The sequence below is a fragment of the Mercenaria mercenaria genome, chromosome 3 (assembly GCF_021730395.1).
Source record: "Mercenaria mercenaria strain notata chromosome 3, MADL_Memer_1, whole genome shotgun sequence".
Lineage (NCBI taxonomy): Eukaryota > Metazoa > Mollusca > Bivalvia > Venerida > Veneridae > Mercenaria > Mercenaria mercenaria.
In genome coordinates this window covers 11,661,565-11,685,354 of record NC_069363.1, presented here as the reverse complement: position 1 = coordinate 11,685,354, position 23,790 = coordinate 11,661,565, and the positions used below count along the sequence as shown (strand labels likewise).

The 23,790-nt window shown below is 33.6% G+C and overlaps 1 long non-coding RNA gene across 1 annotated transcript in view; it reads left to right on the top strand.

The window, feature by feature from the left end:
- Positions 1 to 3,350, top strand: part of LOC123525438 (uncharacterized) — a 39,020-nt gene extending 35,670 nt beyond the window's left edge. Inside the window, exon 4 of the long non-coding RNA XR_008370104.1 lies at positions 2,898 to 3,350. This is a non-coding gene — a long non-coding RNA (uncharacterized LOC123525438). The remainder of the gene's footprint in view (positions 1 to 2,897) is intronic.
- Positions 3,351 to 23,790: the final 20,440 nt, after the last annotated feature.

Genomic DNA, 23,790 nt, shown 5'->3' with positions numbered 1-23,790 from the left:
AACAAAAACAAGTTTTTGCAAAATTACATTTAATCAAGGAAATTGATAATTTCATAGATATTATCCTTATTTGTTAGGTACTCAGTTTGACACTGGTAATCGATGACAAAACTCATATTACTTTGGGGCAGTGGGGGAGGATTCTGTGAAATCAAAGGACATTTTATATTATAAATCAGCTCCACATATTTTGAGAGCATAAACTGTCACGAAAGTTAGTTCCCCTGTGATTCTATAGTAAGTCTGGGTGTTCACTTTCCCACCTCCTTCCATATTCTGTAGTTTTCCCCCATTATGTTTAATTATCAGAAGCATGTGCCCATGTAAGATTGATGCACCACAAAATACATGTCATTTTTAGCTCATCTGATTTTTTGAAAAAAAAAAGATGAGTTATTGTCATCACTTGAGCGGTTGTCGGCGTCGGCGTCTGCGTCGGCGTTGCCTGGTTAAGTTTTATGTTTAGGTCAGCTTTTCTCCTAAACTATCAAAGCTATTGCTTTGAAACTTGGAAGACTTGTTCACCATCATTAGCTGACCCTGTATAGCAAGAAACATAACTCCATCTTGCTTTTTGCAAGATTTATTGCCCCTTTTGTACTTAGAAAATATCAGATTTCTTGGTTAAGTTTTATGTTTAGGTCAACTTTTCTCCTAAACTATCAAAGCTATTGCTTTGAAACTTGGAATACTTGTTCACCATCATAAGCAGACCCTGTACATCAAGAAACATAACTCCATCTTGCTTTTTGCAAGAATTATTGCCCCTTTTGGACTTAGAAAATCAGTTTTCTTGGTTAAGTTTTATGTTTAGGTCAGCTTTTATCCTAAACTATCAAAGCTATTGCTTTAAAACTTGCAACACTTGTTCACCATCATAAGCTGACCCTGTACAGCAAGAAACATAACTCCATCCTGCTTTTTGCAAGATATGGCCCCTTTTGGACTTAGAAAATATCAGATTTCTTGGTTAAGTTTTATGTTTAGGTCAACTTTTTCTCTTAAACTATCAAAGCTATTGCTTTGAAACTTGCAACACTTGTTCACCATCATAAGCTGACCCTGTACAGCAAGCAACGTAACTCCATCCTGCTTTTTGCAATAATTATTGCCCCTTTTGGACTTAGAAAATCATTTTCTTGGTTGAGTATTATGTTTAAGGCAACTTTTCTCATAAACTATCAAAGCTATTGCTTTAAAACTTGCAACAGTTTTTCACAATCATAAGTGGACACTGTACATCAAGAAACATAACTCTATCCTGCTTTTTGCAAGAATGATGGCCCTTTTTAGACTTAGAAAATCATGGGTAGGACAATATTTCTACTATACAAAAAAAATCAGATGAGCGTCAGCACCCGCAAGGCGGTGCTCTTGTTTTTCTTGTTTCAACCTTTTTAAAGGTCATCAAAAAAGTTGCCATTAAAATATATGATATACTGGTTAACGCATATGATACACAAAACAATTTACATGTTGTTAGCCTAATTATGAACTTTTGAACAGTTTTAATTGCATATTTTCATGTTCCATTCATTATGGTTGTCATGTGTTTTGCATAATGCACAAACAAAGGGAATCTAATGAATTTAGAGGTTTTATACCAGTCATGTAATTATTTCTTTTTGTTTGGAACCAGATGTTGGCTTATATTCTGTGGTAGCACAGACAGCCACAGAGAGAGAGAGAGATGATACTCTGACATTTTCAGTTGTATCAGGTTCTGTAGTACATCACATCTTTCCTTCCTATTACATACACTGTGTTTTAGTTTTAACCAGAAGTTTAACAATATGTTTTCTGTCATGCAATCCAGGGGTTGGATTCTGTTTAACATTTCCAATGTAATGTTGATAGTGTCATAATATAAGTGCAAATGAAATACAAGATACTGGAATAGTGTGGTTGATAAAAGCTTCACAGGAAATGCAGATGAGATAGAATCTGTTTAATATATTCCATGTGCATGTTTATGCATACAGTAATTAAAATAATGACTTGATTAGAAAATATTTATTTGGATGTCAGGTAGGTTTCTATGTCATATAAGTCCAATTGGTGGCTACTGTCAATGAGCTGTAGCCATTTAGTAGATTGTGTGTGAAAGGTAACTGAGACTGGCATCTGCTCCTTGCATGACAAGAATCATCTCATATCAGTTGAGTTAGGATCATGTGTTCTGTCATTTTTCTCTGCACTGTTTTAGTTTGTAATGGCTACCACTTGACCATTTACTTAGAACTTACATAGAACTTTGGTACAAGTAACCAGCAAGTTTCACACTTAAACCTAAGGTGGAGAGATGTTTATTTTGAAGTTTATCATGGAAAACACAGTCAAACTAATTAATTTTCTAATGAGTTGGGACTGGAGGAGTGGGTGCAATACAATCTGACTAAAGTACTTGATCTTCTAAACGAAGATCTGAGAACGACCCATTCACATTCGTCTTCTGTATATTTTGGATTTCCATTATTGCTATTTTTATGTTATCCAATCAGACGACTTGTTCGATTGTCAAAGAGTAAGAAAAATATGCGGTTATTCCAGGACTCGAACCCGGGACCCCTCGTTTACAAAGCAAGTGGCCTACCGACTGAGCTAACCGGCTATCTGATACATTACGACATAAGAATTGTAAATATCAAAAGTCAATGCTACATGTAGATTTGCAAGATGTTGTAAGCTAGGCTCTGAATGGCTAGCGAAAGAGCCGTCAGAACGAGGCAATGAATAGGTCGTTTTCAGATCCTATGCGTAGCGTAATATAGGAGATGTACTTTAGTCAGATTGGGGTGCAATATAGTTTATTTTTATTCAGGCAGTACCAGTATATAAAATATTTTGTGTTGTTTGCGGCTTATCATAGGATTTATCATTCATTTATGTATTTTCAGGACGTTGATTTTTCTCGGATGATGACGTGCATCTTGTTTTCACAGCAGAAGAGGAGTGCATGGTTTGCAGCGACAGTTTATCATAGAAAAATATGACAGTTTTCCCCTCAAAATACACTGCAGTTTCGCTTGAGTGATCAGTGGTGACTTTTACATTACCAGAAAACAACAAGATAAATTACTAAAAAAAATTTGTGTATAACACTTGAGAAAGGATACTTCATGGAAACAAGATGAAACATTATTACTGGAAACATAATTAAGACTTATTTAAAAGATTAGCTGGAGTTGAATGACACTCGAAACACTTGTGTACAACATAAGCTGATATTTTGTATGTTGTAAATCATAAAAGTTGTAATTTTTCTAGTTATTCACTCACAGTTTATGTAAAGAACTGTATTTAAGAAGTGTCATATCCTTTGCTTGTAATAAATGTGAACAGAAATTGAGCTTATATTTTTGATAATTTTCTTTGAAGATTTTGTGATGACCATGAACCAGAGTACAACCTTGCCATTTGTCAGTTTTAAGGTCATATACAGGAACAACCAGTCAAGTTTTGGTATATTTAGCTCAACTGTTAAAAGAATAGACCAAGCTATTCTACTCACCCTCGCATCAGCGCCTGCGTCGCACATTGGTTCATGTTTTGCATGCAAGTACATATAGCTATCATTTAAAGGCATATAACTTTGAAATTTATTTTTTCTTTTTCTAGGTCAATAACAAACCTCACTGGGTCAAGTCCCATAACTCTGACATGTATTTTGGCCAAATTATGCTCCCTTTTGGACTAAGAAAATCCAGGTTAAAGTGTTGCGTGCAACTTACTATCTCCAAAACTAATGTAGATATTGAACTGAGACATCACACATGTCTTCGGGGTCATAAAACTAGGTGATAGCATCAAGTCACATAACTCCTACATGCATTTTGGTGAATTTATGCCCCCTTTTGGACGTACAAAATCCTGGTTAAAGTTTTGCATGCAACTTGCTATCTCCAGAACTAATGTAGATATTGAATTGAAACTTCACTTGTATTTGTGGTTATAAAACTAGGTGATAGCATCAAGTCTGATAACTCTGACATGCATTTTGGCAAAATTATGCCCCTTTTGGACTAAAACCTTCTGACTGAAGTTTTGCATGCAAGTTACTATCTACAAAACTAATGCAGATACTGGATTGGAACTCTATAGATATTTTAAAATTTAGAGTAATATTTCTGCTTCTGGGACAACAATTCGAAAAGTTGAGCACAGGCTGTCGTACGAACAGCTCTTGTTAAACCAGTCTTTAGAAAAGCCAAAAATGTTTATTAATGCATTTTGTACTTGTTTTAGAGCCCACTTTCAGTTTCTTGCATTTTATACAAAACTTTAGCATAATCAAAACATTAGTTTTTGCTCAAAGTAAAATGTCCAAATTTCATACTGCCCACCCATGTGTTTTTGGTAGATCTGTAGTTAACTTAAAAATTATCATATAAATTAATAAAAATTATCATATAAATTAATAAAAATACTATCTTTCAAACTGAGGTTTAGTTAAAATTCTTAAATATTTTCGTACTCTCCTGTTTGCATTTCCTCATGCAGATAAAAAAAAAACAACCACAATTTTACTCCTTGGGCTCCTTTTCACACAATGCTGATTACTTTGTTACTGGGTAAGCAGAAACTTAGGACATATACAATATTTCCCTAAAAGAAATGAAAATTCTTTTATATATCTACAATACATTGATTGATGTGTACAAATGTACATATACAAGAATTAAGTGCCAATTTTCGCTGGCAGTAAAAAGCAGTAAAGTCCACTTTGTAGAAGAGTACTTGAAAAAATATATACCTACAAATATACAAGTAGTACTTCAGTCATTCTTAAGTAGTAAATTAACTTAACTTTCTACCCACAATAAACCTAAGCAAAAAAGAAATATCTTTGAACCACTGTGGTCAAATGTTACCAGAGAGTTACTGAAGATGTAACTTAATGCAGTCTCCAAACTAAATGGTTTCACATTTTTATGCACACAAAAAGAGATGCATATAGTATTTGCACTCCTCAGCTGTAACTTTTGGGTGATTCCTGGGATTCCAATAAACTTGTGTGATGTGATTTGAGCAAGGGCACTAACCCTAAGCCTAATTTGTATCTCAATTGTAACTTATATAAAGATTCAAAGGATAACACAAATGACAGACATAATGAAGTATGTCACTACAAGAGTCAAGTCTTTACTGTCAGGCTCTCATCATAACCCCTGTGTCAGATGAGCCATATTGGGAGCAAGTGTTTTCTTGTTTCAAGGTCATTTACCATTCATGTCATGATGAGTTCACTCTCATTCTCCACAAACTTTACAAAAATAATGGAACACCACTCCCATCCTCCATTTATTTTTTACAACAAAAGGTCCAAATATTGTATTCTGTCACTGAAAACAAAAATATTTTATAACATCAGATTATCTGATCAATGATTGGGTTTTTTTTTTCCATATTTTACCTGTCATTATGAACATAAAGACTGACAAACTCATGTTGTTCAAAATATTGAAAAGGGAGTCTTATTCAATAACAAATTTGACAAGAAAGCATGTAATGAAATAAATGGATACTTGTTAAATAATGTATTTGAAATATAATAAACTATTGGTTCTAGAAAAATCATTCAGTACAATATTTATTGTCCGCTAAAATCGTTTTTTATTTAATTATTAAAATCTGGTTTATGTCTTATCATATTAACAGTCTGAAGTGCAAGTTTGAATTTGTTTGTATCTTGAGTAATTTTAAACTGTCAACAATCATGCAAGTAAGATAACCTAAATCAAATATTTGATATAACATGCATTTACATGTGCATTTTTTTTTGTCAACAGAGGACAAAAGTATGATTTTTTCAAGGTTGACTTCGACTTGTTTCTGCTGGCATATACAGTTCATTTCAAATATTTAGGGAAATAGTATACTCCTAACTACTTACACAGTAACACATTTAAAGTTATTAAACAATTACAATATCAGTAGAAGGTTACCTGAAATTGAAAACATTTCCATATATTCTTTTAGTGAGAATTAACTGAAATTATTTACTTTGTTTGGCATGAAATTTCATGGTTTTTGGCCAGTACAGCTATGATTTCTTAGGGATAAGAATTTTTGGATTTCAACTTCTGAAAATAAAATGGAATTATATTTATTTAATAGGTTTTATTTTCATGGATTGATACTACCAGAAACCCACTAAAATTAGTACCCAACAAATGATTTCATAGTATACATTTTAGGGCCTCCGTGATCAAGTTGTTAAAGTTGCTGATTTCAAATCACATGCCCCTCACAGATGTTGGTTCGTGCTTCACTCAGGGTGTTGAATTCTTCAAGTGAGGAAGCCAACCAGCTGGCTTATGGAAGGTCCTGATGAAATGGTGCACAAAGGGGCACCTAGGGTCTTCCTCCACTATCAAAGCTGGAAAGTCGCCGTATGATCTACAATTGTGTCGGGGCGATGCAACCAAAAAGTTCAGATTTTGTAGTTATATTAGAAGTGACATTAGTGCATCTTTTTTGCTATGCTTTGGTGCAAAAAACAAATATCTGAAAAAGCATCAAATTTATACCTGAATTTTGTAAAATAATGAATTAGTTTTGTTGGGTATTGGAGTGTTTTGTAATCCATTGTATTAGACAAGAAATTAATATTTTCTGAGTAGATGTTGTAGATTGAGTAACTTTCACATATTTTCTGTTTAGAGATTTCATCGTTAGCAGCTGCAGTTGTTGTGTTCAGAATTCGCTAAACTTGGAATGTTTTATTTTAAAACCTGATGCAGAATAATATTCATGAGTATTTGAAAACTGCGATTGGCGTTATTCATGAATAGTAATGAAAATAAAACCATTGCGAACTTTATCCAATCTATGGTAGACAAACAGTATTTGCACTTTTATTTGTTACCTTCATACATTGTGAAATTTGAACTGAAATATGCAAAATACAAAGTGTCATTTTACGCCACTGCATATCAACCCTACTAGCTGGTTTCTTGGAATCTGACCTTGACATTTTTTCAAGAATGGAAAAAGGGGGTTACAATATTTTCTGAAAACATTCAGCTCGCTACCACAACCTTGTACTTCCTGATTGGCTAAATATGAAAAATAAAAATTCAGTTGCCTATTGGTCTGTTATCGGATTATTCAGATATTTAGATAGCGACATAAATTCACACGCTGATAAAACGTGAAAAGAGTCAAGTACTTGGGAATGGTCCAGCCCCTTATCTAAACTCTCGTGAGCAGGCCAGATGGAGAAATCATGTCAGGTCCTATATATGGATAAAATACTATACTATTGTCACTATTTGTGTCAACTTTTCGTAAGTCACACTATTAAATGTAGTGCAAGTCATATCTAGAATTTTGCTGTTAACAACTAAGGCGAATGGTAAAAACATAGTAACTGCTACAAAGTGAAATGAAAAGATTCAAGCTGAAATTGATTTTGACCAATCCTTGTCATTTCTGAATCAGTGGGTATATGTAATACATTGTTAATTAAATTTTCATGAGTTGACCAGTCAAATTATTAACACGAAACAAGACAGATTTCATTTCCAGCGCCTTTGGGCAATACCGTCCTGTAGTGAAGCTATTATGTAATAATTGTTTATTGAACCAGCATAATGATAGATTTATCGTAATATAAAATCATTAATTTAAAAGTAGAACTAAGAATGAAACAACAGCATAAAGTTCATTCTATTAAACTGTGTGAAAAGAAGTTAATGCAGCAGGTCTTTAGTTAACTAGATTTAGACAGCAGCTTGTTATATGTTATATATCACCTGTGAAAATACCTTGTTAAATACTATACATAAGAAAGAAGCCTGGATCCTAGTCTGTAGCCGGACTAGATAATCTTTTTTTTTTTTTTTTTGAAAAAAAAATCTGTAAATAATTCTGACTTCCTCAGTCCTGGCTCTGATTATCTAATGTTTTGAGAGGAAAAGGGACATAATTATACAGAATTTGAATAGTCTCAAGAGTTCTCTCCTATGAACAAAACATAAGGTCTGAACACAGACTACCTGCATCCAAGCGTGCAGACCACTCTTGGAACAAAACATTGCCACTGGTCAGCTCCTAAACTGCCTGCAACAACCAGAATTTTTCTATAAAGTCTTTTTTGTCATCTTAGACTCTATTCTATGCACATGAAAAATCATAAACACTGTGAAGTATCTTGTGTGACTACTCCATTAGGAGTCTCTATGGCCAAGTGGTTAAGCTAGCTCTGATTTAGGATGTAGAAATTTGTCCTGTGAGGAAACCCCCAGTTAGCTTACAGAAGGTTGGTTGCTCAATCCAAGACTCTGCTGTGAACAAACCGTAGTTAGGGGTATTTCTCCACCATCAAAAGCTTGAATGTTGCCAGATGACCTTAAATATTGTCATTGTGACATTAAACCCAACAATGAAAAATGAATGTTCCATTAGCTTAATGTAAGAATTGCAATAGCTTGTCTACTCTGATAACTGATTTGAATCAACAAAAAGATGGTAAAAAAACCTGGTTCCTCAAAGAAAGAGCAGTTGTAGCCCAGTTCAGAATTCAGGAAGATAGCAAATGCTGGACTAATTGAATTCTTGTCCAAGAAGCAGGAATATTACCCTTAATGTTAGGAGTATCTACAGAGTTTTAATCCAGTATCTGCATTAGTTTTGGAGATAGTAAATTGCATGCAAAACTTCAACCAGAAGTTTTAAGTTCACAGGGGGACATAAATTGGCCAAAATGCATGTCAGAGTTACGGGACTTGATGCTATAACCTAGTTTTATAACCCTGAAGAAACAGTGTAGTTTCAATTCAATATCTGCATTGGATTTGGAGATAGTAACTTGCATACAAAACTTAAACCAGGATCTTTTAAGTAATACTAGTTCTACTAACTTGCCAAAAATACATGTTAGAGTTATGGGACTTGACCCAGTGAGGTTGGTAGTTGACCTAAAAAAAATTTTTTTACAGAGCTATATGCCTTTTAGTAATAGCTATAATTATGTACTTGAATGCAGAACTTTAACCAAGATTTTCAAGTCCAAAAGGGGGCATAATTTGGCCAGAATGCATGTCAGAGTTATAACTCTGATGCTATCACCTAGTTTTATGACCCCGAAGACACATGTGAGGTTTCAATTCAATGTCTCCATTAGTTTTGGTCACTTTTGGAGATAATAACTTTCATGTAAAACTTTAATCAGGATTTTCTAAGTCCAAAATGGGGCATAATTTGGCCAAAATACATGTCAGAGTTATGGGACTTGACCCAGTGAGGTGGTAATTGACCTAGAAAAAGAAAAGATAAGTTTCAAAGCCATTTAGTTTCATATGCCTTTAAATGATAGCCATATGTACTTGCATGCAAAACGTTAACCAAGATGTGACGCACGCCAAGGTGAGTAGAATAAATAGACTACTCTTCAAATATTCGAGCTAAAAATGAACATAAAAAGGAATTATAAGACATCTATCACAAAGACTGGAGGTTTTTTTTCTACAAAAGTTCAGCTTTTGCCCTGTTTACAGGACAGTGGTTGTAGCTCAGTCCAGAATGAGAGTGGGGAAAAAAAATCAAAGAAGATGAATCATAACTGAAATAAAAAATGAACATAAAAAGGAATTATAAGACATCTGTTGCAAAGACTGTGTGATTTTTCCTGTAAAAGTTCACCTTTTGCCCTGCTTACAGGACATTTCAAACTTAATCTTTTTAGCTCTGTTTGGTGTAGTGTTATTGAGGCTAAGGGGTAATGTCCTATCTGCAAGGAACTCCAAAGTTGAGGATCAGTAGTGTCAGCCTGCTCGTTAAAGAATAATCAGTCTAATTTTTAGCTCAACCTTTCGAAGAAAAAAAAGAGCTATTGCACTCACCCCGGTGTTGCCGTCGCCGTTGGTTAAAAGTTTTTGATAAAATCAAATATCTCTGTTACTATCAAAGCTATTGACTTGAAACTTAAAATATTTATTTACTATCAAAGTCTACACCAGGAGAAACAATCCCTATAACTCTGATTTGAATTTTGACAGAATTATGCCCCTTTTCAACTTAGAATTTTTGGTAAAAGTTTTTGATAAAGTCAGATATCTTAGTTACTATCATAGCTATTGACTTGAAACTTAAAATACTTTACCATCAAAGTCTACATCAGGAGAAACAAGCCCCATAACTCTGATTTGAATTTTGACAGAATTATGCCCCTTTTTAACTTAGAATTTTTTGTTAAAATTTTTGATAAAGTTAAATATCTCTGTTACTATTAAAGCTTTTGACTGGAAACTCAAAATAGTTATTTACTATCACCAGGAGAAACAATCCCCATAACTCTGATTTGAATTTTGACTGAATTATGCCCCTTTTCAACTTAGAATTTTTGGTTAAAGTTTTTGATAAAGTCAGATATCTTAGTTACTATCATAGCTTTTGACCGGAAACTCAAAATAGTTATTTACTATCAAAGTCTACACCAGGAGACACAATTCCCATAACTCTGATTTGAATTTTGACAGAGTTATGTCCCTTTTAACTTGGAATGAGAAAAGTCAAGCGCGCTGTCTTACGGACAGCTCTTGTAATCCTCAAGAATTAATCTCATTCATTTTTTACTCCTTTTGCTCCTGAGAAGGTGAGTTGTAGTCGCCATGTTCCACTGTCCCTCAGCTGACATCCACAGTTTGCTTAAACATCTCTGAAACTGCTGAGTGGCCCTCTGTCAAAACAGTATAACAGAATAAATTTCAAGAAGTATAATATGAGCCACACAATGAGAAAACCAGCATAGTGCATTTGTGACCAGCATTGATCCAGACCAGCCTGCACAACTGCGCAGTCTGGTCAAGCTCCATGCTGTTCGCTTTCAAAGCCTATTGCCATTAGAGAAACTGTTGGTGAACAGCATGGATCCTGAACAGACTGTGCGGATGCGCAGGCTGGGCTGGATCCATGCTGGTCGCAAATGCACTAAGCTGGTTTTCTCATGGTGCTGCTCATATTATAGACCATGTTAGTTTATTATCATGAGAAGTTCCATTAAAATCTACATTGTAGAAAAAATTCTCTTCATAAAAATGTCATCAAATTTGTGATTTTACCATAGACTCTCATTATGAAAACTTAGTACAAAGTAGTTCTCATGTTCTTATCTTTTTTTTTTACAATGCAGAATTCGATTAAACCCTGATTTTTCAGAACTTTATATTGTATAAGGTATGGTCATGTGCTTGACTTTTTGGTAGATGAATTTGAAAACTCTGTACCCCACTAAGTTTTCAAAATGAGAGTCTATGGAAAAATCACAAATTTGATGACATTTTTATGAAGAGAATTTTTCGTGAAACAAAGTATTCTTGTTAAAAATTATTTGCAAAAACGTGTAAATTCATCATTGTCCCCAGCTCCTTTCAACAAGAAATTTCCTCACTGACTCCACTGATCAGGTGTTCAGGATTGAATTATTATTTCTTTTTTTTTTTTTTTTTTAATAAAAAATGTGATCTTTCAATATTGCTTGATATGATTTATAAAAGTTCAAACTTTCATAGGGAAGCTTTTATATTCTTGTAGGTTTGGGAACTTAACATGGATGACTTTTGTGCCCTTAAAATAAAACTTTTCAGTGATGAATTTAATTGGCTGCCCTTGAAATGCAGTAATTAAAAAGGCATGTTCTTAGTTTCAGGATATCAAATATACAAGCTTAATACAGAGAAAAATACATCTTTTACAAAAGGAGTCTGCTCGCATGGTTTCGGTTTGAAATCGCCTTAAATTTCCGATAAGTCAAATAAAATGCTTAAGGAATTTGTATTGACAAAAAAGAATGCATGATAAGGTGTCATTAACGAAACAAAATCCCTGTTCAAATCTATTTTCGTATTCATGAGGGTTATAATTTAACTATAACAACTGTGTATCGACAATAAATTAGAATTAACAAGCCTAAAATGAAACTGAAATTGTCTGGTTGTTCACAAAGCAACCTGTCATTACCACCAACAGATTCGGGTATATCAGTCTGTGTCACTAGGTAAAAGGTTTTTTGAACAAAGACATTCCAGGTTATGGTACTTATAAGGAACAACTTACTGGGGAAATAAAACATAATTAAAAAGGTATCTAGTAGTTTTTGATATGGGGCCTCTTAATATTACAGAATCTAAATATAGAAATCTAAAACCATTCAGGGGAGATTTTACTTGTCAGTTCTTTGATCATGTCATTGTAAAAAGTAATCTTAAACAAAGTCTTGAAAACCTGTAATATGCTCTCATTCCAGTAATAAAAATAACATAAAAGCATCTACACTTAATAAAACAAAAAATCACTTTAGTACCTTAAAACAAGAAATATAAACTGACTTGAAGGATAATGTTTCACTTGAGTTCTAGGATCAGCTCACTGTAAACAGAGGATATAGGGCCAGTCATGACAAAAGATCTGAAGATTACCATCCAGACAAATGTATACCTGGGGAGTTTTGATGACATTATGAGTAAAACTATGACATATGAGTAAAGCTATCTTGTTCCAAAGCCCCTGTATTTAGTGACACCTGTATTTACCAGTATGAAGTGACACTGAAAGTTTTTGACTAAAGTCGGATAGTATTAGCAGTGGAACAGAAAATACTAGTAAACTTTCCTTGTGAGAAATTAAAATGACAGTTATTATTACTTAGAGCAGACATGGTGAATCAGTAATAACATTGTTTGGCTTAGAAACCAGGGGTCATAAATGGGATCCCCTGCCCCTCTGACTAAATATTACTAATATTTGGTTAAGTCTCTTGTATAGGTGCTTTACATGCCAAGAACTAGGGAACCTTGTGGAATCTGAGCATCTTCTTAATCAGGCATTGTTCTCTACAATTACTGAGGAGTTGCCCATGCCAGTTACTGGTGTCATGACTATAAATAAAATTATTTTAAATACAAACCAAGACAAGAATTTATCATCTTCCCAGATGTATATGAATACTTTTTGTTCAGGGATTAAGGACTAGTTCTGAATGTTCTTATCAGATTTTTACAATGTCGAATTTGATTAAATCCTTTTGGATGCCTTCAGATGTAATTGGATCATTATGATGTGAGTCCTGATACAGTTGGTTGATTTTGTGCTCAGTTTTGAAATGGACCAATGGCAAGGCTGTATTTCTAGAGTGGTCTCTATAAAGACAATTTAATGACCTTGGAGCAAGTACTGGTGCCATATATGGAAGAATGTTGGTGACTTAAAGCTTGGGCTTAAACCCACAAACAACCGGTTGGCTTAAAACCTAATTTATTATGTGTTTTACCAAGTGTACTAAGATACTCTGAAGATTAATGAAATTTGAACTTTTCCTTCTAATTTTACCATTTATTCTTGGAAATAAAGAAGGAAGTACCATAAAACATATGAAAATTTATAGGTTAGGTCAAATTCAACTGTCACATCTCTGCAAAACATTGCTAACAAGATGATCCTTTTTAACCTAACAACTTGTGAATGTCTTTGAAGGAGAAGGATTACATTTTTTTTGCAAATCATAAAAACGTGTCTGATCATCATTATTAAAACTTGAGTATTTTGGTATTTTCATCTTTACCTTGCCAAGCAACTCTTGTATTCTTTTTTCTTGTAACAGTAGTATCATCTGAATATGACACTGTTAAAACAAATAACATTTTGAAATATATGAGGTTTTAAGATAACCTTTCCCCTCTCATTTAGTTTTTGGCAGTCACCTCATTGGAACTACTATGAATACAACTAGCAAGATTTTTTCAAAGCGTGCAGTATATGAAAAGGACCATTTTACTATGAATGCCATTGTTGGTGTCAAAGATTTTAGAAGTAGTTTTGTTTCAAATGACTCGAGATATCCTGAAGTTATCTCTTCCTAAACGCAACAGTTTAATCCTGTGTGAAATTGACAGCTTTGGACAAAAAGATTGTCACATAATGTTTCTCTACAGAACATTAAAGATGGCAGAAAAACGCGAGATAGCATCAGTGTTTGACCTCTCAAGTAATAAGCTTTGTACCCGATGATAGCATACTGAGCTATCGGATGACATCGTCAAATGGGTGTCCCATGATATACCCGAATCATGACATGCTTTATTATGTTACACATAACGTTTCATGACTTTAGCCCATTTCAATTATCTCCGATCATGGTTGCAACCGACCATTAGAATCTTTTGAAATTTCAACCAATGAAATCCTTTCAATCACTTTTTTTCTTTCATCTATTGAGTACATCTTTGACCACCTAATTGTTATTTATACTTTTGATGTGCATTGAGAAAAAAAGGTTAAAAGTAACTAATTATTTATGAAAAAGAAATGTTGCGTCTCTTTTCAGGTTTATGACCGCTAATCTTCCGGTCTTCATTTTTGCACAAAAGAAATAAAATATAACGCTTGGTTCGTATTTCTACCTTTGTAGGTCAATTAGTCTGCCTAACTGAGCCTATAAAACAATGCATTGAAGTGCAACGCTTTAATATGTTAAAGTTCAAAATGGACACCGGTTTTTTAGTTCGCATTATTGAAACGCACTGGGATGCCTAGTCAGATAAGACAAGAGTAACAATTATTTATTCAAAGCAGCAAATAAAATGATATGTTACAAAATTGCGAAGATGTTGTTTTGTATACATATAAACCCATATATTGCCACATTGTTATTAATCATTGTAACCTAATACGGGTTGTATCTCAACACTACAATAAGAAGCCATCTTTCATAGACTGGGCCCCTTTTATTCAAAATCATGGTGATCAGTCTGATAGTAGAGAAATATAAGAACCTATCATGTATATCACATCTCGGTGATTGTCATCACTATCTTCATTCCATCATAATGAAGCCTGCTTAAGGACAAACAACGCTGCAATATTAGAAGACCTGCCAAACCAAATAACAAGATTAACTAATAGATATATATCGGGATATTAACTGACATGGATTAAAAAGTGTCAATTGCCGACTGTATAGTCTATTATAGCAGTCAATAAGCATGGGCTAAGATCGGCACTTAATCAGATATAGAATTATCAGGTATTCTAAGAGAGATGTCTATCTGAAAGAAAGGTATTGTTACTATAACAAACATTATGATAAGTGATAAGAAAAGGTTGTCAAGAGATTAATTAACATCATTCTGTCTGACTATCCTATTAAAGATATTAAACATAATGGTTGGAATCATGTGGAATAGATCGAAAATATTCACAGACCATTAACACTTATCTTGCTAGTGTTTAATAACATTTGATAACATTTAATCGTATTTAAGACCATGATCAACAATGATTTTTATCGTTATAAACGGTTTTGTTCCCAGACGTGTGATAGAGCATATCTTTTTGTGTTCAAACTTATCGACATGACACATGTTCGAAACATGCTATAGACATGGGAATATCAAACAATCTGTTGTCCCAAAAATTAAATATGGTTATCGCCCATTGCCCTTTGAAAAACATTTGATACATTTATATTATATCTTGTTTGAAATAAACCCACAATAATTCCAATAAAATAAATGAAAACCATTATTTTCATACAATTACTGAAGAATTATCTTTGAAAAACATTTCTGAAAAAGCAATTCAAGCATTATGCAAAACAGAATTGGTGGAAAAAGTCAAAACTCTTGACCTTCTTTGTATCAAAAATACATAACATCTGCAATAGCAAATTATTTTATTTTTTTTGCTGAAGCCAATAGAGACAGCAGATGGATCAGTTTTATAGCCATATTTGGTAAAACACCCAACAGATATCAGACATATTTGTACAACAAATGTATAGTCTGCAAGTTTTATTATTCATAGAACATCAATGGCTTTGTCTGTCATATTTAATAAGTAATAAAATATAATCATCTATAAAAGAACAATTTCATGCATTTGAAGTTGCAGAAAATCTACCCATGAAGTATTCATAGATTCCATAAATGCACAGAAAACATCCTAATTAACTCTACAGAAGAAATATTTCTAGGCAAAAATAAAAAGACCAGATATGATAAACATTTACGATATTTCCTCTGTTCTTAGTTTGTTGTTTATGGCAAATGCTTGTAATACAACAGTCATACTGTAGGATTGTAAAACCAAAAGCTGTTGCATTTTTGATTAAATTTCTATTCTGAATTTGTATGTAAAGGAAAAAAGATTCTATTTCTGATATTGCCAGCTACAGTATAAGTGACTGTTTTATTATGCACTTCAGACAAGAAGGTGGGGAACCACCAAACCAGTAATCACATTCATCAATTTCTTGAGATATTACATATTTTTGTTAGGCAATTCGGCATTCTCCAGAAGTAAAGTAGCTCAACACACAGATAATTTTCTATAAAGATTGGAAAATGTACAAATAAGTATACAAGAGGGAAGGCCTTGTATCGCTCACCTGACCTATTGACCTAAAGATCATCAAGATCAACATTCTGACCAAGTTTCATTAAGATAAGGTCATAAATGTAGCCTCTAAAGTGTTAACTAGCTTTTCCTTTGACTTGACCCGGTGACCTAGTTTTTGATCCCACATGACCCAGATTCACACTTGACCTAAAGATCATCAAGATTAACATTCTGATTAAGTTTCATGAAGATACAGTCATAAGTGTGGCCTCTAGAGTGTTAACAAGCTTTTCCTTTGATTTGACCTAGTGACCTAGTTTTTGACCCCACCTAACCCAGATTTGAACTTGACCTATAGATCATCAAAATTAACATTCTGACCAGGTTTCATTAAGATAAGGAGGTTTCATTAAGATAAGGTCATAAATGTGGTCACTACAGTGTTAACTAGCTTTTCTTTTGATTTGTCCTGGTGACCTAGTTTTTCACCCCAGATGACCCAATATCAAACTCATCCAAGATTTTATTGAGGGTAACATTCTGACCAAGTTTCATTCAGATTGGGCCAAAACTGTGACCTCTAAAGTGTTAACAAGCTTTTCCTTTGATTTGACCTGGTGACCTAGTTTTTGACCCCACCTGATCCAAATTTGAATCTGACATATAGATCATCAAGATTAACATTCTGACCAAGTTTCATTAAGATATGATCATAAATGTGGCCTCTAGAATGTTAATTAGTTTTTCCTTTGATTTGACCTGGTGACCTAGTTTTTGACCTTATATGAACAAGATTCAAACCTGGTGACCTAGTTTCTGACCCCAGATGACCCAATATCAAGCTTGTCCAAGCTTTTATTGAGGGTAATATTCTCACCAAGTTTCTTTAAGATTGGACCAAAATTGTGACCTCTAGAGTGTTAACAAGCTTTCCTTAGATCTGACCTGGTGACCTAGTTTTTGACCCCAGATGACCCAATATCGAACTCGTCCAAGATTGTATTGAGGGTAACATTCTGACGAAGTTTCATTCAGATTGGGTCAAAATTGTGACCTCTAGAGTGTTAACAAGCTTTCCTTAGATCTGACCTGGTGACCTAGTTTTTGACCCCAGATGACCCAATATCGAACTCGTCCAAGATTGTATTGAGGGTAACATTCTGACCAAGTTTTATTAAGATTGGGCCAAAATTGTGACCTCTAGAGTGTTAACAAGCTTTTCTTTTGAATTGACCTGGTGACCTAGTTTTTTTACCCCAGATAACCCAATATCGAACTCATCCAAGATTTTATTAAGGGTAACATTCTGACCAAGTTTCATTCAGATTAAGTCAAAATTATGACCTCTAGAGTGTTAACAATCAAATTGTTGACGACAGATGGGCGACGACGAACGACGGACACAGGGCGATCACAAAAGGTCACCTTGAGCACTTCATGCTCAGGTGAGCTAAAAACCACTGTCATTTATTTCTTTCAAAAAACTCCTTAATTAATGTCACATTTTCCTAGAACCCTAAAATCTTTAAAAACATTAGAGCTGTCAGAGGACAGCAATGCTCAACTATTCAACAGCCTTGTCAACTGAATAAATATAAAAGTTAAAAAAGGGGCACAATTTTGTAAAAATGCAAAAAAAATGCGAAACAGAGTTATGAAACCTATAGAATGCATGTCAGCTCATCACAGTGGACAAGTGTGTGAAGTTTAAATCCATTCCCATAAGTGGTTACTAAGCTACCAGCTTACATAAAAAACTAAACCAAAAACTGCAATGCTCGACTATTTAACAACTTTGTCAATAGAATAAATATAAAAGATAAAAAAGGGGCATAATTTTCTAAAAATGCAAAGTAGAATTATGAACCCTATGCAATGAATGTCAGATCATCACTGTGAACAAGAGTGTGAAGTTTCAATCCATTCCCACAAGTGGTTACTGAGGTACCAGCTTACATACAAAACCATAGAAGCAAATCAGAATGCCAACACCAACGCATGAATGAGTCCAATTGTCACCTGTTCTTTGAATGGTCAAGCTAAAAAGTCCCTGCAGTATTTGTTTTTGAATATTGAATAACTATTATTGCATTTGTAATATGTACGATATTGTAAAGCTTCCTACTGTGTTAGTCACACAATAAAAAACTTGATCTGACTGATATGATTTCTGATATATATAATATATATATTGACACTGCTGCCTGTTTTAAAAAAAAAATTAATGACATGTGATGCACATCTCTCAGCATTCCCCTTACTTACTTTTGATAACTTATCAAGTGAGACAGAGTTTAGGTTGTACTACCAACATTTCATCATTTAATAGCTGCAATAATATTATGAAGAGTACACTTTCAATTTTTCAATTTTTAGATGTGTCTCTTCTTAAATAAACAGCCAAAACAATTAACAGTTCAGCCACACACTCCATAAAGAGCTAACAGCAGATTATCACCGTTTTTTCATAGTATCTTATTCAGTGGCTCTTTCAACATTTCAAAATTTATGTGACAGTAGGTACACGGAGTCAATGAATTTAACATTTTTGCGACTGATTAAATTACATTTGATTGTCCACTAAAGGTACGCTCAGACGCTAAGTAAAGAACGGAGGCTATGTCACAGTAGTGAGAAAATGATAACATTGTTGGTAAACGTGGCTAGCGTAAATAGAATGCTAAATAAACCCTTCCATTTAAACACACCTTTAAACAGATAAAAGATAGTCAAAACGAGCTACTTGATTCATATTACTGAAATTTAATGTCCACCGAGCCACTATTTTGATTGTATTTAAAGAGCTTTTTTACAATTTGTTAATAGGTCCATTAACCTGACGAAAATAGTCACCATTATCCTAACATGCCTTTAATGCGAACTGACTCATAAAATAAACATTACTAAAGTAAGTATATTATAGAGATACCATGTTATCTATATTTGAAATCAGATGGGTAGTGACTAGAAGCTTACAGAACGTTCCAAGCCACAGGACATGTACAGGTATTTGTGCAGAATAATCATAATGAGGGATTTCTGTGGTCCTTGTCATGAAGGGCTAACTACATCTTCAGATCATGGTATGATGGGGGATGTTTCTTCCAAAACTTATGCCATATCAACATGACATATTTGGGTCTGTTTTTTAAACATTATGCCATATCAACATGAAATGATGGAGGGTCTGTATCTCCAGAAAATAATGCAATGCATTAAGATTATGGTATATGATGGGGTCTGTATCTTCACAACATGATGCCCTATCAACATAATATGACGGGTGCATATTGTGTATCAATATAATATGACGGGTGCATATTGTGTATCAATATAATATGACGGGTGCATATTGTGTATCAATATAATATGACGGGTGCATATTGTGTATCAATATAATATGCTTCACAGCATTATGCTGTAGCAGTAACATACAACAAGAACATTATATCGTATCAACATAATAATTACGGTGGGGTCTTTCTCTTCAGAACATGATGCCATATCAATATAATTTGACAGAGAACTTTATGTTGTATTAATATGATATGATGGGATGTGTATCTTTACAGCATCTTAACAGCATTATGTTGAATCAATATGATATGATGGGATGTGTATCTTTTACAGCATCTTAACAGCATTATGTTGAATCAATATGATATGATGATGGGATGTGTATCTTTTACAGCATCTTAACAGCATTATGTTGAATCAATATGATATGATGATGGGATGTGTATCTTTTACAGCATCTTAACAGCATTATGTTGTATTAATATGGTATGATGGAATATGTACTTTTTACAGCAACTTATTGTGCTATTTTTTTTAACCTGTCAAATGTGCATACATTACACGCTCTGTGCATTCAATATTATAATATTCGGTCCAACTTCGGTATTATCTGTATGTTTTATGGAAAGAAATTTTGGTTGTGTCCAAATTTCATTATTAGTATTGAAAGTGAAACTTGTACTCGTCGTTCGTATCTTTGGCCCAGTGGTTACAGCACATGACTCAAATGCTGGAAATCCCTGGTTCGAGCCCAATAGGGAGAACATTTTTATTTTTCATTTTTAATTGTTTATATGATTTATAAGACTCCGATGACAGCAGTACCGACACCGCGAGCGAAACTGAATGATGAATTTAGCTAGTTGTAATTTATAATCATGTATGAAATTTATAATGTAGTGAAATGAACTGTGAATAAAAATAACATAAACATATATTTAAAATGAGAAATTAAAAAAAAAACGAGATAAAAACATAACAAGATACTTGTGAAAATACAATGAAGGGAATATTGCATAAAAATGTACATGTACAAAGTGTCTTGAAAAAAAAAAAAGAAAAGAAAAAAAAAAACAGACTCTGAACGGTTTCGATCTTAAGATCTCCAGGTTTCAAGCTATTGACGATAACCACTGTCTCAGCTATCGTGACTTGCGTACATGCGTATGCACGCTTTAAATATGAACCATTTTAATACCTGGTTACTTTCCGTATACTATACGGAATGTACCGAAAATCAACCGAAGATTAAAATATTCTGTGCATCGCCCATGTAATCAATATGCATTTGACAGTTCAATAAAATAGTACAATAACAGCATTATGTTGTATCAATATGATATGATGGGATGTGTATTTTTACAGCATCTTAACAGCATTATGTTGTATCAATATGATGGTGTGTGTATCTTTAGAACACTATGTTGTATCAGTACAATATGATGGGGTCTGTATCTTCAGAATATAATGCCATATCAGTATAATTTGATAGGGGTCTTTAGTACATTATGTTGTATCAATATAATATGGTGGCGTCTGTATCTTTAGAACATTATGTTGTATCAAGATAATTAAATGGGGTATATATATCTTCAGAATATGACACCATATCAACAATACGTTTCACAACAAAATGCCATATAAACATAATAGGATAGGGTCTGCAACCTGTATTAAGATAGTATGATGGTGTTCTGTATATTGGTTCAACAGAAACAAGATGGATCAATATCTAGAGCATTATGCTTTGAGATGTAGAGCTAAGAACAGAAAAACAGTTCACAGTTCTTAATATATAACCAAATAGTGATGGCCAAAACTTAAAATGAAAATGGCAAAAGAATGAGTAGTATAATCCTTTTACCATAATTCTAATGAAATCTAATAGATTAAATGAAAAAGACTGCGAAAAAGAGGAAATGCTAGCGAATGAAATCAGCTGTATAGTGGTTTAGCTCCAGTAGTTAAAGGCATTGATGCAGATATGATTGTACCTGGGTCACAATGTCACCGACTTTACTGATTATGTCAAGTTTTCTATACATGATACTGTATCGTGTCATATGAACTGAACTCCTCCACACGCAGAATGTAAACGTGGCTCAATCTGACCTTGTTATTATATTCACTTTAGGAAAAGGAACTGATAACATTTTCTAATGACAAAGCTTAATTATAACAACCCGCCATTCAGAAAATTTCAATGTTACATTCTTTTGTATTTTTTTTCCTTTTTACAGTTATACAAAGACTTTCCTTAATTTGGACCATTTCGAGTCTGTCTGTCAATGACGTGGGTCTTACACAATATTCAGTTCATTCAGATTTAAAAGCCATTTGAAGAAAACTCCTCTTCAGCAAAAGTTAAATATTTGTATTGCTGACTTAGGCAGGAAATAACACTTGACATTTAGCATGAAGACCTAAATTTTCATTTCGGTTGAGACTTATGACATAATTACTTGTATACAGATTTTTATTGTAACACCTTTTAAATAGAAGCATTTATTGATATTATCTGAAATTAAGTCATAGATTTGTGTAGAAAATGTTTTTATAAGTTGAACGAATAGAATAATAAACTGACAGCCCTTTGTTCCAATATTTAAACTGGGTTGCACATGTAAGAAGGATGACAGTTAAGTTGTTCAATGCGGTAAAAACAAAAATACAGTAGAACTGCACTGATTGTTACTAGAACAACTCAATAGTTTAGATGACTTGTGTTGCAATATTTTCTAATTATTACTCCAGATTCTGAAAAACTCACAAGAAATTTTGCTAATTTCATATTTTTTTTATTTCTCTCAGATTTTACATACTTTTATGGGTAAACTTTGAATTGCTTATGCCTAATTCTAAATTCAGAATTATTTTGTCACTGTCCCTGACATTGTAGTAAATCAGCATTTTGCTTCTTTATACCTTTCTTCTTTTTTATCATATAACTATGTATGAAATAAATGTTCATATTATTTGAAAAGTACAGTCACCTTCGTTCACTTGAACTCTGCTGGACCCGCAAAAGTTGTAAGAGATATCAGCAGTTCAAGCCATCAAACAATATACATTATTTGGGGATTTTTCCGGGACTTGACGACGAGTTTGACAAAGGGCTGTGTTCGAATTATACAAGTTGAAGTTTGACTGTATATGTATCAGAGAATGTTTACCAGTGTATTTAGCTTAGATTTCTTTCATTTTACCTGGTATTTCATACTTCCTCATGTGATTTTATTTTAAAAATGGTTGTATGTTTCTTGAAGTACAATTGTTATAGAAATAATTTTTGAGAGATAAAATTTGATAAAACACTAATGTATCTTGGAACAAGATTAATGACCATTTCAAACATTTTGGTATGGATAACTATATGTCGTATTTTTTAGGAGCAAATTCAAAATTTTCACTTACCTGGTGTTTATTAGTGCATAATGTTCAAGCAGATTATCCAGTATCATTAACCCTTTATATAATATTCTCAATCAATATTTATGACTGAAAAATATTGTTGTCTTAAAAAAGTATTGCTAAATACTTACTAGTTTAATTAGTAACACTGCAGAGAACTGCCTATTAACAGCACTTACATACTGTCTGTCTAAATTTTACAGCACTTACATACTGCCTGTCTAACACAGCAGAATACTTATCTACCAAGGTGCCTATTTTACAGCACTTACATACTGCCTGTCTAACACAGCAGAAAACTAATCTACCAAGGTGCCTATTTTACAGCACTTACATACTGCCTGTCTAACACAGCAGACGACTTGTCTACCAAGGTACCTATTTACAGCACTTAAATAATGCCTGTCTAACACAGCAGACAGCTTGTCTACCAAGGTACCTGTTAACAGCACTTACATACTGCCTGTCTAACACAGCAGACGACTTGTCTACCAAGGTACTTATTAACAGCACTTATATACTGCCTGTCTTACACAGCAATGGGCTTGTCTGCCAAGGTACCTATTAACAGCACTTACATACTGCCTGTCTAACACAGCAGACAGCTTGTCTACAAAGGTACCTATTTGCAGCACTTACATACTGCCTGTCTAACACAGCAGACACCTTGTCTACAAAGGTACCTATTTGCAGCACTTACATACTGCCTGTCTAACAAAGTTTGTCTACCAAGGTAACTATTTACAG